General features: G+C 37.7%; 1 long non-coding RNA gene across 7 annotated transcripts in view; it reads right to left on the bottom strand.

Moving 5' to 3' along the window:
- LOC112653731 (uncharacterized) overlaps nucleotides 1–15,426 on the bottom strand; it is a 79,678-nt gene that overhangs the window by 51,356 nt on the left and 12,896 nt on the right. For 5 of the 7 annotated variants that reach the window (XR_003132455.1, XR_003132457.1, XR_007409973.1 and 2 more), the window contains 2 exons: nucleotides 10,080–10,274; nucleotides 1,404–1,578 (listed from right to left, as the gene is read on the bottom strand). This is a non-coding gene — a long non-coding RNA (uncharacterized LOC112653731). The remainder of the gene's footprint in view (nucleotides 1–1,403; nucleotides 1,579–10,079; nucleotides 10,275–15,426) is intronic. The other 2 variants (XR_004814655.2, XR_007409974.1) reach the window with 1 other exon arrangement.

Below are 15,426 nucleotides of genomic sequence, written 5' to 3'. Positions count from 1 at the left end.
AACTTGTAATTGGTAAATGTACTCAGATGAACGTGAATTACTGGACATTTCAGTTACACTATAAAGTCTAGAGATCTAGTAGCGAATTAGGTTACATTCCATAGTCTTGGCACTGTAACAATATGCCAGAACTCTTTCAGAGAGGATTTTAATTGAGGATTTTATCTTAATTATGAAAGGGGACATCTAAGAAGTAGTTTAAGCCTTAGAGCAAAAGAACTCAACAAAAAAACAGTTCAGATTCTGGCTAAAGGCGATTAACCTGAATAAAATCCATTTTATTTAGGAGTCCAAGTACCTAAAATTGAAGAGGTAAGGAAGCAAGCATCATCTCTCTGTGAATATATAAAAATGTCCAATATATAAATGAATTGGAAAAGCTTTTCAGTTTCTGTAGAAAAAATTGTACTTAAAGAAAGCTTAGTTAGCTGTCATATTAAGCAAAAATATCTATAGTTCAAAGATGCTATTTTCACATGGTTGGTTAATCTAGTTAAAGCTTCTTTGCATTTCTGAACTACATTTTTGAAGTGTTTTGGCTGCTGATAATTTTTTTTTCTTTTGGAAATTAATCATACTGAATGCAGATACGCATAGCTACTAACACTTTTAATATTGATTTATATTTAACATATATCAATGTTAAGTAAGTGTATGAGGCATATTGATGAGCATGACACAAATATTGACTACCATTTTGCAGCAAATAAGAAAAGTTAGCACAGTCATTTATTACTTTTTTTTTTCCTTTTAACTCTCACATAGTGTTGTGGATATTATTGACTATATTCCAATTCTAAAAATCTAACATTGAATTAAAACCAGCTTACACAGGCTTGCAAATGGATATATTTTTATGAAATTATAAGACTTTATTTTAAAGGAAATTAAATAAAAAAGGAGAAAGCATTTTACAGATTAGTGTATCTGTTGCCTTCCTAAGGTGTCGCTGGAGATTTTGAGTCTTAAATCAATGTGGCCTTCTGATCATTGTGTTCAATCATGTCATTTGAGTACATATTTATTTAGTACTCCATATGTTCCAAGTTGCAAGGCTTAGGTGCTGGGGATGTTCCCAAAAATAAAGCAGAAACTAACTACTCCTATTCTGTGAGCAAATACAAATACAGCCTCCTTGCAGAAGTTAAAATAAAACAAGGAAGAATCAAATAATGAAGAATGTGACACATGATGTTACATGGACAGGGGGACACAATGTGAACACCTAACCTCTATAGGAAAGTCTCCAAAAGATTTCCCAAGGAAAACCATCAAAATGATTCGAGTTAAAAGAGTTTGGGTTGTTTTTCAAGGCAAGTGTGTGGTGATAACAAAATTATCTAAAATACAGAATATCTGAAAAATAATCTTATTTATCATTTACAAAATAATTCTAGGGGTACCTGGGTGGCTCAGTCTGTTAAGCGTCTGCCTTCAGTTCAGGTCTTGATCTCAGGGTCCAGGGATCAGCTCTGCCTCCTGCTCCCTGCTCAGCAGAGAGTCTGCTTCTCTCTGCCCTTCCACCCTGCTCCAGCACAGGAGCTCTCTTGATTTTGCTTTCAAATAAATAAATACAACCTTAAAGAAAAAGAAAAATTCTAGTCTGTTACTCTTGGTTGTAGCGTGTCTTTCTTCCCTATAATAATTCAGTGACCCAATATTCTTCCATTTTGGGGCAAGAGTACCACCATCCCTTATTTTTTTTTTTTTTTAATATTTGCACACACCTGGTAAAAATAAGAAGAAAGCATGGAGGGGGTAAATTTATGTTTCAAAGCCTTGAGCCAGAACTGGGATACCTACGTACATTCATTTGGCACCTAGTCACGTGGTTAAACCAAGTTGGAGTAGGGGCTAAGAAATATACTGTGTGGCTGGAAAGCTATATTTGAGTCATAAATCTGTACTATAGAAGAAGTTACTAAATATTGGTGGACAATACCCATCTCAGATACAGGACATGAGAGTGCAGTCATTAGTCATTAGGAAAAGAGGTTAGAATAGGAATGTTAAAATATGACCATTTAGTATCTGTTAGTGCTTTATTCCAAATAAAGTAATGAATATGATTCATATATGCTCAGGGAAAGAGTATTGGAAACAATTAGAAGAAACACAAAAATTAAAAAAAATTATCTGAAATGTCTACAAACTTTGAAAAAAACAATTTGAAGAACTAAATAGAAAGTTGTCTTTTCAGTTGTTTATGGAAACAGGATATGGAACATGTTTTTTTTAAAAAAATGAGATATTCAGGGCTTAAGAACCTGACTCTGATTGATTAGATATAAATAAAACAGATGACAGAAAATTTGGGTAGGATTTGGTCTGTCCTGATGAACTTAAACTAGAATTGAGTCCACTTGTGTGGGGAGCAAACCACTTGCATATTGACATGAAGCCAAATCTAAGCACTGGGTAACTTTCCCAGGAAGATTAAGGAGCCTGTAGAATAGGGCTTCTATGAGGATGGTAGGCTCTGGAGTCAAGTTGTACAGGTTTATTCTCAATAAGGCTAGTAGTTAAAAGTTCCAGAAAACCTTAGTTCGTGTTTTACCAACAGGGATCAATTCCTGATGAAAGAGCAATCATGAATGGTAGATCTAAGCCAAAAAGGGTCATATTCAGGATATTTATACCAAATATCAGGGATTTTTACTGGCAACATATTGCACGTAAGAGCAAAAGACCAGGTGAAATATATGGCAGAAAGTTTCCTGGATTTACTAAAAAACCCTGCTAAGAAAAGAACAATAAGAAAAGTAGGAAGTGTCCTTTATATTTTAGTGTCTCTTAGGTCCCAGGTATCCTTAATCAGGAAGACAGGACCAATCTTTTTTTCATTGCTGTGGGCAAGAACACCTGCCCGGGACTCGCTCCCATTCCCACTACTCTTCTAGCATTCCAGGTCCTACTGTGCGAAGGCAGGTCAGATTAAAGAAAGAAAGAGAGAAAAAGAGAGAGAAAGAGAGATGTCAAATTTGACAACTCTTTCATTTTTACTTTAATTTCAGTTATATAGATATATTGGTATCTATATATGTTCATGAGTCATTATTTCCTCACATTATAAACTGCACCAAAACAGCATTAATACCATTGTTTTCTTCATTGCACACAGTAAATGTTAATTTAACTGAATAAACTACATAATCGGGCCATCAAAGATTGTCTACTATTGAAGATGATATTCTCGAGAGCAAAATATGGGAATCAGTAAAATTCAAGTAGGATATATGCAATTCAAATGATGATTTAAAGTTAATTCAGTGTAACACTCTCATAGCAAGTGATAGACAAAAATTCTATTCTGTTTATTTAGATTTCTTTTCTTTTCCCTTCTAATTTTATTTATTTGAGCACAGCTGATGCCCAATGCTACATTCCTTTGAGCTGCACAACAGAGTGATTTAACAACTCTCTCCTTCGTACTGTGCTCACCACAAGCACTGCTCTCATCCGTCATCCTATGGCGCGATTACAATATCATTGATGACCTTCCCTTTTATTCAGGTTTTCTTAATTTCAAGCTTAAATTTATGTGGTGAACAGCATGAGAAGCCCGCCGCATTGGATTTGACAGAAGACAAGGTTTCATTACATCTTTTGTGACTCTTGCTTGTCCACCACTAGCTTAAATAGATGGCTTTCTATAACTATTTTTTTTTGGTTGTGGTTGTCATCTAGACAATTCCTAACAACTTCACAATGCGTGAGGCTCTGTACCTCATCTTCTGTCCTGGCCATAAAGTTGGAGAAATAAGATGAAGTAAGTTCCTGATGCTTGAAGTCAAATCAGCCATCTTTGTCTTCCTCTTTGGAAGGCCCCAAAGGCCTCAGCCTGAGGAGACCACATGGAGAGGAAGAGAAAGTACTATCTGGCCAGGTTGGTGCATGGCATTATGCATCTATGCATCCTCCTCATCCTTCCTCTTTGGAAGGCCCCAAAGGCCCCAGCCTGAGAAGACCACATGGAGAGGAAGAGAAAGCACTATCTGGCCAGGTTGGTGCATGGCATTATGCATCTATGCATCCTCCTCCTCGCTCTCTGGTTAATAATTTCCCTGCACTGCATGTGTCGCTTTTAATTACTCTTTAGAGTTAGAATCTTTAGTTTAGGCAAAGCCGCTTTCACTTTGGTCCAGTCTAGTTAACCAGAGCTGTGACCCCATTAAGAGAGCACAATTTCCTTTATTTCTTGTGCCTCTTTGCACAGACATCTCCCTGAAATGTCAGGAAAAGAAATGTGGTTGGATTGAAGGATAATTAGAAGTTTCCTGGCTCCTTTAGCCCAGAGTGATCTTAATAGCGCCATTAATATCTCATTTTATTATTCTTTTCAGTGAATTTAAGTTTACATAATTTGCCCAGTTCCAAATAAAACAAATATTTTGCTTTCTCCAAAACACAATCAAATCTGATTCAAATCTAAATGTATCCATATAGATACTTCTTTAAAGATCTAAGAAATGTCTGTCTCCCTTTCTGTGCCTGCGCCTCTGTGCTCCGGGGTCAGTGTCCAGACTCTTGATTCCTAACCCAAAGCCCCTAACTCCAAACCTGCCTGCTAGTGACAGGGTCAGCAAAGATGCTCCTGATCCTGGGGGCCCAGACCCCCATGCTCTTTCTTACCCATAGTGACTTCCAGCTCTGCAGTGGGCACATGCAGGGCACCTCCTGGCAGGTTGGGGAGGGGAGCCTGGATATGCTTGAGTCCCTGGTGCCATGTAAGGACCAGGAGTTGCTGGTAGAGAACCAGAACAGTGAGTTGCTGGTGTCACCTGAGCTGCCTGCTACCCACCCCTCATCTTCTGGAACCTTCTGTGGTTTTTCCTGCACCTGCACCTTCCTGGTATTTTGACATGCCTAGTGCTGGACCCCTGCAAAGGGCCCCTGCCCCCTCAGGTCCCATCTCCTTGACTGACACCTGATCCAGAGTCTGTGCAGATGCAGCTGCTGTGGGATATCCAGACCCCTCTATGTGATCTAGAGGGTCCACAATCCGGTCTCCCAGGAGGATGTGTGGTCAGGCCCAGTACCTGCATCCCTTAGTCTGAAGTTGCTGGAGTTGATACTGTGCCATGTTGATCACCATGAGGTGCACAAGACTGTAGGGCTCCTGCTGGAAACTCTAGGGGTGCTTCCCTTGAGCCCACATCTACAGAGGGGCATCTCCCATGAGATCTCATTCCTGACAGTGACTGCTCTGGGCAAGGACCATGTAGATATAATGGCCTTCAACAAGAAGTTGAGTCTACCTTTGACGAGCTGGCCAGCAGCTTGCATAAAGAAGAGCTGAAGCAGCGGTGGACACAGATGTCCATCCCAAAGACCTGTGGTTGCCAGAAATATCTCAGAGCCCCTCTGGAGTACTAGAGATCCAGTAGTTTCCCTCTCCAGCCTAAGGTGGGGAGGTGAGGGATAAAGGATTGGGAACAGGCTGGGAAACATGCCCAGCTATAGGCTCTGAGGCAGCAGGAAGAGGGACCCCCTGTTACCAAAAGCCACAATCAATACCCTATGTGCAACCTGCCCAATATGCTCATGCCGATCTTGGAAGAGGCCCAAAGAGAGTTGGATCAATTTCACAATGTATGAGGCTTTGTATGAGCTGGAACAGCCCTGTTCCTCTCCCTCCTCTACTGGGAACTCCCCTCCAGGGTACCCACAGATTTGCACTGCATGGTCATTTTATCAGTTTCTTGTTTTACAAAAACAAAACCCAAAACAAAGCAAAACAAAACAAGCGGGAAAGATACAGTTACTGAGCCTTCAGCCTGAATGGGAGGAAGGTCATTCCCCACCAAGGATGATCACTCTTCCCTGGAATTGCTGAAGGAGCTCAAGGCTCTGGATGCCTTTCTACCTTATTATTTTAAATTATTTTGGAACCTGGGCCCCCTTGCTTAAGAGATTCTTATGGATGGTGAGAAAGAGAAGGGGGACAAGGGCTCCATGGTCCAGTAGTTTATAGCTCCTTGGAAGTCAGGAGGAGGGAGCCAGAGGAGTCCCAAGCTCCTTTCAAGGAGAATTGGTGCTCCTCTTGTCCTAATCCTCCCTGTCCTTTGTCCTTTGGAGAATGCCTCACCCACCCAGGGCCCCCCAGCTGTACAATAGGATTTTTCCTTGCAAAGCTGGAACGAAAAGCTATTTATGTGTAAAAACAAAAACAAACCTGAAATATCAATTTATAACCTTTTAAATTTTCATAGAATGAAATTGGTAGTTTTAGAAACTTAATTTTTTTTGAATCACCAGAGCATAATTTTGAACATTATGCCTCCCTAACATTCATGGAATGGGGCTCCAGAAACCTAGAAGACACCACACACTAAAACACACCTGGAGGAAGATATTGTAGATCACAGGCTTAACAAATTAAAACAAATTTGGATTAATGAAATACAACACAAAATCCTCTCCCCAAATGATGGAAACAGACAAACTCACTAACATTTTTATCCTCAATGTTATGTATGTTTTAAGTGTAAGAATAAGTAAGAGGTATAGATTGACATTCATACTAAATCAATTTAATCCAATAAAAATTCTCATATTTTCAAAATACATTTTTTTCTAGCCAAGAAGCTTTTGTATGAGCCCTAAGGGAGATGCTAATTATTATTTCTCCAAAGCTTATGAGAGACACATATTTTTCAGTAGAGTTTAAGAAAAATTATTTTTCTTGTGCCTTAATGCTCCAATTTTTAATTTCTAACTGATTTAATTAGCCTCTTCAAAGGCAAATGCATTAAAAAAATAAATTTAAAGAGTTTTCACAGTTTCATCAGAGATTATACTATTCTACTATTGGAATTTTAACATACTCGAAAGAAACTTTGTGAATATGTATGTGTTAATTATTTGACATTAGAGAATGTATTTTGGGTGGTACTTCTCAGAATATGAGTAGTAAACCACTGTGAGATTCCTACCTATATTGTTTTAGAGTTTGGCCTGCTCTAAGTGTTTCTAGTGTCTGAGCTCCGCTTGTTTGATCATGTTTTGAATCTTTTAATTCTTTCCAACACATTTTCAGAAGTTTTTTTTATTTTTATTTTTTTAGGTTCTATTTATTTATTTGAGAGACAGAGAGTGAGAGAGTACAAGTGGGGAGAGGGGCAGATGGAGAAGCAGACTCCCCTCTGACCAGGGTGCCCAGTGTGGGTGGGGCTTGATCCCAGGACCTTAACATCATGACCTGAGCCGAAGGCAGATACTAAACCTACTGACCCCTCAGGAGCCCCAGAAGTTCTTATATTCAAAAGTTTGCCTTGACTCCCTGGCATCTTGCAGGTAGTATTTTGTGATGCTACGTAGGCCTAATGGATGGGTCTACATCAAAAATTGAAAGAAATTACAAAGGAATAGCCAAGTATTAACTCCTCTCCAATGAACAGTTATATATTATGAATTAAATTATGTCTTATTGAAAATACACTTTAACACTACAGAACCAAAAGCCTTATATTTGCATTTTAGGTCAAAAAAGGTGGGTAGATGGGAAAATTTAAATATTTTAACTACAGAAAGAACCTCAATAATCATTTGGAACATTTTAGATTGTATAAAACTATATGACTTAAAATGAAATAAATTGTGTGTATGTGTTTAAGTGTCTTTGTCTATATTAAAAAAATTATCCAAAGACATATTCAATTAACAGAATTATTTACATCTGTTTACTCGTGTATAAGACTAGGACTTTGGGACACCTGGGTGGCTCAGCGGTTAAGGGTCTGCCTTTGGCTCAGGTCGTGATCCTGGGGCCCTGGGATGGAGCCCCCATATTAGGCTCCCCCCGGGAAGCCTGCTTCTCTCTCTGCCTATGTCTCTGCCTCTCTCTCTGTGTCTCTCCTGAATAAATAAATAAAATCTTTTAAAAAATAAATAAGATTAGGACTTTGTTATAAGCTTTACCAGTCTTTGGGTTAAACATTTCTTTTTTCTTAAATAAAGAAAGTAATAGACTTTCAAATAAATTTTATAAAAGATATTTCAATATAGTTAAATGACTAAAATCCTTTATGCTCATTATGATAAATATATATTTTGATATTATAGCTACTATTTCACTGGAGAAACCACAATTAATAGATTTTGTGATTGAAGAAATGAAGTTAATTTAACTTTACCTGAACAATTGTCTCTGGAAGTTTATAAATGTCCCTCTTATATAAAAGTTAATGTTTCCCCTGGAGAACCATTTCTGGGTGGAAATGAGCTTTTAGATAATATCCAATCTTTATATTGATGATACCAATTTTTTTGTATGTGCTAATGAAATTTCTGGAGTAGATTTGTTTCAAAAGTTTCTCCTCACTCATTTTTTAAAAGAGTAAGATGTAAATCTCACATGTACTAATATATCGAGGCAGACAAACATCTCGACCAAAGCTAAATCAGTACTTACCCATCCTTCCCTCAATATCATCTTCACCCAGAAGATGAAAAATTCTGTAATGCTTTCTATGAATTATATGCACAGAATATTCCCACGGTTTATATCAGACTGACATTAGTTATCTCAAAGGTTTTTCTTTCTTGAGACTCTCAGAGTCCACATTTTCAGATGCTTTATCTGTTTTATACTCTTTTCTATACAAACTACGCTATATATGAGAATTCTTTCTCATTTGATGACCTATTGCTGTTGTTACATACATACAGCTTATAAGCACAATGTATTCAATGTAATTTTAGGCAATTAGTTTAATGGGTTAATTTCTGTAATTCTGTTACAAAGATCATACATGTTAATTTTATCAGTGGAGAGATACCATGATTTTTAGAAAATAAAAACAAGCCCAATTTGAAGAAGTTTTAATGAAATAAATACCAGTTTCCAAACAAAGACACATCAATGTAATAGTCACTTGGAATTTTGCGTTCAACCATTGCAACTTCATCTGGTTTTAAATTCGTTGTTAATATAAGTTTTGATGCATATTACGTTAATTTGCATTGATTAACTTATAATAATTTAACTGTTTTAATTGATGAAATATGCTGTTTGTTAAGATTAAAGGCAATATGTCATCTTGCATTTTATATCCATCTCAAACATGAATTAGTCATTAGTCTTCACGTTGGAAATGATTATGAATCTATTAACAGTTAGAGGCTTATGGAGAGTTTACAATTTTAAATTTTACACACACAGATATAGATGTATGTGTTTCTATATGTGTTTCTATAACATACATAAACATGTATCCTAAACATACATATGTGCTTAGGCACAAATTATGCACATAAGTTTACACATACATCAAGAAATAAGAGGAATATGGACACTGCAAAGTCTGATCCTTTTTTTTTTAAGATTTGATTGATTGATTGATTGATTGATGATTGATTTACTTATTTAAGAGAGACAAAGAGAGCAGGAGCAGGGGGAGGAGCAGAGGGAGAGACAGACTCGCCGCTGAGTGCCAATGGTTGGGGGCATCTTCACTGGCCAGGTTGCCTCAAGGGGCTCCATCCCAGGACCCTGATATCATGACCTGAGCCAAATTCAGATGTTTAAACAGACTGAGCCACCCAGGGTCCCAGAGCCTGCTCCCTCTTTTGACAGATACCAAAGCCAACAGCACAAGTCTTAGTTTTCAGCTGAAGCATTACCTTCTTAGGAGAGCTTCCTGAGTTTCTCATCCTGACCTAATTTCTGTCACTCTCTATATATTTTGCATAAATTGCTTTATGAACTAAAAACCACCTGAGATTATCTATCTACTCATCTTCCTGTCTACCTACCTACCTACCTAACCTTATCACCATCACTTACTTTTATATTTATTATCCTTCAACTACAATGTAACCTCCATGAAGGCAGGAATTCTGCAGATGTGTGCGTGTGTGTGCACGTGTATGTGTGTGTGTCACACTGCCAACTTCTATGACACTACCTGGACTATGAAGATCACTCAACAAATATTTCTTGAATGAATAAATGACATAATAGTGGGGAATCTGTCCTTGTAGTACTAGTATATAAATTATATAGCAGATAAAATCATGTAGTATAACATAAAACAAGAGAAAACCCCCCATCCTGAATATGTTGTTTCTACTCTTACCTGCCCCCCACCCCAGTAGGTCTATGATCCTGGCGAAACCAAGGACCTTGTTCCAGCTCTTTCTTATGCATCCAGAAGCCATGACTGAACTCTGGCTGAGAACTCAGGCACACTGCTTCAGTGAGTGAAGATCAATTTTTGAAGAACTGTGCAGTGGGATCTGCAGCTGACTTATTCTTCAGCAGTGTTTCTTGCCTAAAGATTTAAAGTGGAGAGGAGGAGATGATGGTCAACTTTGGAAATTCCAGGACACAGAAAAATGACAGCTTAGGCCACTTTCCTGACCCTGGGATTAAACATCTAGTGTTCACCAAGAAAAAGAAATCTTTAAAAAAAAAACAAGAAATCTTTTTTTCTGTCAGCTTTGGCTAGCACTTAATGTCAACAACAACAACAAACACAAACAAACAAACAAACAAAAAAACAAGAGAAAAGGATAGATGCATAGTTGAATGTTTGCTTCCCTTATCCTGGTGAAAAAGAAGAAAAATGGACTGTGTCTCTTAGGTATCCATTCTATGTAGGGACCACAGAAAACCCATATAAAATGTGATGCTGAGGGCAGGACATCCCAAAGACTTCACATGTCCCTTTACTCTGGGTCCCACGTAGGCTGAGGAAACTTAGCATCGAGTTGTCTGGGGAAGGGAACAGGAACATTCATTTCAGCTTGGAAATTCGGAACCAGAATTCAGCTTCTAGGAAATGTTCCATCTCACTCTGGGTCTCACCTTCTGAGAATATTACCTGCACTCTGTGCCTGTTTTCCCTGGTGGGGGGTTTCCAAAATATGAGGAAGATGGGACTGTGTGTATAGAAACCTTTGCCTAGATTCGAGGAGTGCCAGAGGCCTTTTCTGTATAGCTTATTACAAAAAGAAATAAAGTTGAGTATTAGACAATCTTGACCTAAAATAAACCTGCCGCTTTCACAACTGGAATGCTCTTCCCTCCACAAAAGCTCATCCTACATAGTTATTCATTCCTCCCTCCTTCCCTGTTCTTAATGATGCTCATCCTCATCCAGCTCCTTTCCTTGCCAGGCCATTTCCCTCACCTCTCGTTTGTGACAAGCAAATGTTATAAATGCATCTTTTATTACGCAGAGAAATTTAGTTTTCTTTGCCTCACTTTGCATTTACCGTGGCCACGACTTAAGGAATATATTGTTATCACTAAACAGTTTTGTTAAATAAACTCAAAGAATTTTGCCACCTTCAAAATTAATATAAACACATTTCACTGTTTTGAAAAAAAAAAAAAAAGTTATCCCACTTGGACTTCAGAATAACCCTACGGGATAAATTATTAGAATATTGAAGGCTCAAAAAGGTATAGCATTCTGCTTTAGCTTGTGTGGTTAGTAAATGATATTTAAAGTCACTGTGTTTTTACACCAGTCTCCCTAATATGTCATATCACTGACTGCGTAGATAATAGTTGGCATGGAGTTGAATGGAATAATATCTAATAATTCCAGATTTCTGGATTTCTTTGTTTAAAGTTTTCTGTTGGGAGCAAAGCATAATTCAAGAATTCTTAATTTTTCAAAAGCTATTTATATAGGTGTAAAGTCTCAACAATGATAATCTCAAAAGATATGCACAGCTCATTTGAAATGTCTTCAATGACCGTATTAGATAAAAGATGTTGTAGTATAATGGTGTGTAGTGAGCCCAGCTTCTGGCATCTGCCTGTCTAGAAAACGCTGAGGGCACACTTTGTGACCCTGAGAACATGTCCTCATGTCTCAGTTTTCAAATCTGCAAATTGAAAATAATGGTATCCATTTTAAGCTTGTTTCAAAGTTTAAGTAACGGGTGCAAATTGCTCAGACTAAAGTCTGGCCTCTAAGTATTCAATACTGTTAAGAAGCTTTTTTTTTTTTTTTTTTTTAAATCTATTGATTAAAAAATAATTCTGCTAGTTGCAAACAAATATCATCCCCAAGATTTGCAATTATAATAATATCAGAAGATGTGTTTTGAAAACCCCAAAGACAAAAAAATGTTTAATATATTTCTTGCATGTAGGGATTTAATGTTGGACTCCCTGCACCCCCAAACTAGGTAATATTACATAATTTGATCTGTTCAATAAACCTACTGTGTTGACTGAGAAAAGATTATGCCAGAGAGACCAGAACAAAATTGTCTCATTATTTCTTCACTTTGAGGCTACGGCAGTTTAAAGTAAAATTCAAATTTAGATCTTTCCTTTTTTCGCCCCTGGAACCAGAGCACAATGTGGATGCACCGCTAGTGTCCTAGACGCCACCCGAGCCCCCGACCCCTGACAGGGTGCCTCTCCACCCTTCACAGGCCGCCCCACCACCTTGGCAGTCTTGCCTTGATCATTCCTTTTTAATTAAATAAGTACTGAGTGATACTGTTAGCCCCAGACTGTATCTAGTCTGTAGCACACTTTCAAACCTTTGTTCACGGCCTTCTGACTTCTGACCCCTTCCCTCTCCAATGAGGATTATTTCATTCAACGAAGGTGTATATTCCCAAATCCTAAGCACAGACCAGTAATTACTCAGGATAAGTTTGTCAAATTGATGAAATATTGACAGACACCCTGCTCTGATTATTTGTCGTCCAATTCTTCCCTGTCTGTCCAGACGGTATAGGATTATGCTCTCAGAAAAAGAAAGGGAATAGTCTTTTCCTCCCTCCTTCTCTCCCTCCCTTCCTCCCTTCTCTCTCCCTCCTTCATTCTGTCTTTTCTTTTTCTTCCCTGTGTCCCTGCCTTCCTGCCTTCCTCCCTGCCTGCCTCCTTCCTGCTCTTTTTTTCAGGTCTGATTTACTGCTCAAACTTCAGCTTAGCACTAGAGCCTTGGGAACTATGGGCGTACAATCACTTATACAGCGAAAACAGGTCACAGGAGGTCTAGTGGGGTATTTTATTTCAAAGTAACTGGTGCCATACCTTCCCATACTACTACCATAACCCCAGGAAAGTATCCCCCCCCACCACCCCGATTCACAATTTTCTATAAAGTTGCACTGCATTCTCAGACAGGCAATGGGCCACCCTCAGGAGCTCTTCCCAGGCAAAGCCAACTTCTCCTCCACAGGGGAGAACCTAGAGTGTGTATGTGAATGGCCTCAAAAGCAGGTAAGTGGCTCTCAGTCAAATTACTGCTGGGAGTAAAAATTGTTGCCATTTTTATTATTTGTCTTATCTTTATCTTTGTTTTTAAGCTACTGGCCTAAAGTAATGGCTATTATATTGTTTTCTACTCTGTATGAATCTAGAAAATGTCACCCATTGTTACCAACAAAGGAGGAAATAAAAATATGAACCCTGTACAAGGAATATAAAAACTTAAATCCTGCAGCACCTGAGTGGCTCAGTTGGTTAAGTATCTGACTCTTGATTTTGGCTCAGGTCATGATCTCAGGGTCCCGAGATCAGGCCCACACATATGGCTCTGCGCTGGGTCTGGAGTCTGCTTGAGATGCTCTCTCCCCCTCTCCTTCCTTCATCCCACTCCCTCCCTCACTCTTTCTCTTTCTTCAAACAAAACAAAAAAAGACAAAAACTTGAATTTTGCTCAGTTCTGATTTTGCTACCGACTTTGAGTAAATCACTTAATTTTTCAAGGTCTTAGTTTGTCTATTCATTTCATCATTTTTTTTCAATCATTCAGGTACGTATGGAAAGGTAACTGCATACCAGGCTCTGATCTGTCTACAAATAGCCCCAGGCAGAATGTCTGTATCTAAGAACTTGATGAGCAACACAAAATAATACACCATTAAACAATACATACAAATGTACAAAATGATGCAACGTGCCCTCTAATAAGGATTTGATACAGGAGAATAATGGATTAAGTGACTAATTCTATTTTCCAAGAAAGGAAATATGGTCTTTCCAGAGAAGTAATGTCCAACTGATGAGTAGTTATACAAACAAGATAAAGCTAAAGAACAGGGGTGGATTATCTATCTATCTATCCACACATTAACATTCATACATGTATATACACACCTTGTGTGTGTGTGTGTATATATATGCATGTGTGTAGTGTGTGCATATATATATACAGTCTGACTTGCTACTATATATACATGTATATGTATAATGTGTATGTATATGTATACGTATGTGAATGTGTGTACTATATAGTTCATATATATATATATACACATATATAGTTTGTATATACATATATTTGGGAAGGAAAATGACATGAGACTGAAATGATAGGATTCTGAAGTAAATTTTAGTTATAGTAAGGAACATGGCCTTTACTTGAATATAATAGAAAACCACTTTTATTTTTTTCCTCAGTCGTAAAATGACATGAAGGAATCCTTTATTTTAAAAAGAGTTCCTGAAAATTAGGGGGTTTAAGCTGTTGGAATAAGTAAAGCTCCAAAATTCAATGATTTCTGACCAACACAACTGACATAAAATATATAATACCAAGTCACCTAAATAGGCCCTGTATTCTAAGGGAGAAGCATAGTAAAATAGTGATAGATGCTTTGTACATAGAAGCCATTTAATAGATGTTTATTGAATTATTGATGAATAAACAGTTCCAAGAACTTCCTGGGAACTGCACACAGCAAAGGCCCTGTTTATTTGCAAGAAATGGAACATCACAATAAGGTATTTTTTCTTCCCTGCTTTCTGTCTTGAACAAGGATTATCTCAAATGTGGGAAGGTATTTTAAAGTACTATGAAATTCATTTAAAACTCCAATATAAAGTTTCAATAAAATACCATCTACTTAAATAACATAACTGAATAATCATTTTTAACATATCTCAGCGAAGCCACTCAGATATATTCTTTGAAATATAATAATACAAAGAACTTATAAGAAGGATATATACAGATATTCTGAATGCACAGAGAAGTGTGTACTTAATTTCTACTTCAGAACAGATGAATGCAAGGTGGCTGCAAAGCATTTCAAAACATATTGCAAAGGAGATAATGCATTTGAATACATTTAATCCAGCACAAATGTTAGAAAGTAAAGCTCTGTGCTCTCCAAAATAAACTAATATCTCCTTGAAAACAACCTCTTGAGACCTTGGAGGAATACCCCACCACTACAAAGAAACTTGTCTAAAGATAAAGGTCAACCTGGAGAGATTGTCAATTTTCCTTCTGTAAAGTTAGATAAGCTTTCCCTTGGAGGGAGTGGGAGAGGGGGTGACACCAAGGTTGAGTGAAGCTCTATTTTATCCTTCAGATTTCCAGTTGGTTTCTTCAGGCGAGTAATTGCAGAGAAATGAGTTCTTTTCTCACTAGCTAGTAATTTTTATTACTCTTCAAACCATGGATTTCATATCAGTTCTAAAGACCTTTTTTTGCTAGTTAC

The sequence above is a fragment of the Canis lupus genome, chromosome 3 (assembly GCF_003254725.2).
Source record: "Canis lupus dingo isolate Sandy chromosome 3, ASM325472v2, whole genome shotgun sequence".
In the NCBI taxonomy this organism is placed as follows: Eukaryota; Metazoa; Chordata; class Mammalia; order Carnivora; family Canidae; genus Canis; species Canis lupus.
The sequence above is the reverse complement of the archived record's forward strand: the minus strand, read 5'-3'. Positions and strand labels throughout refer to the sequence as shown.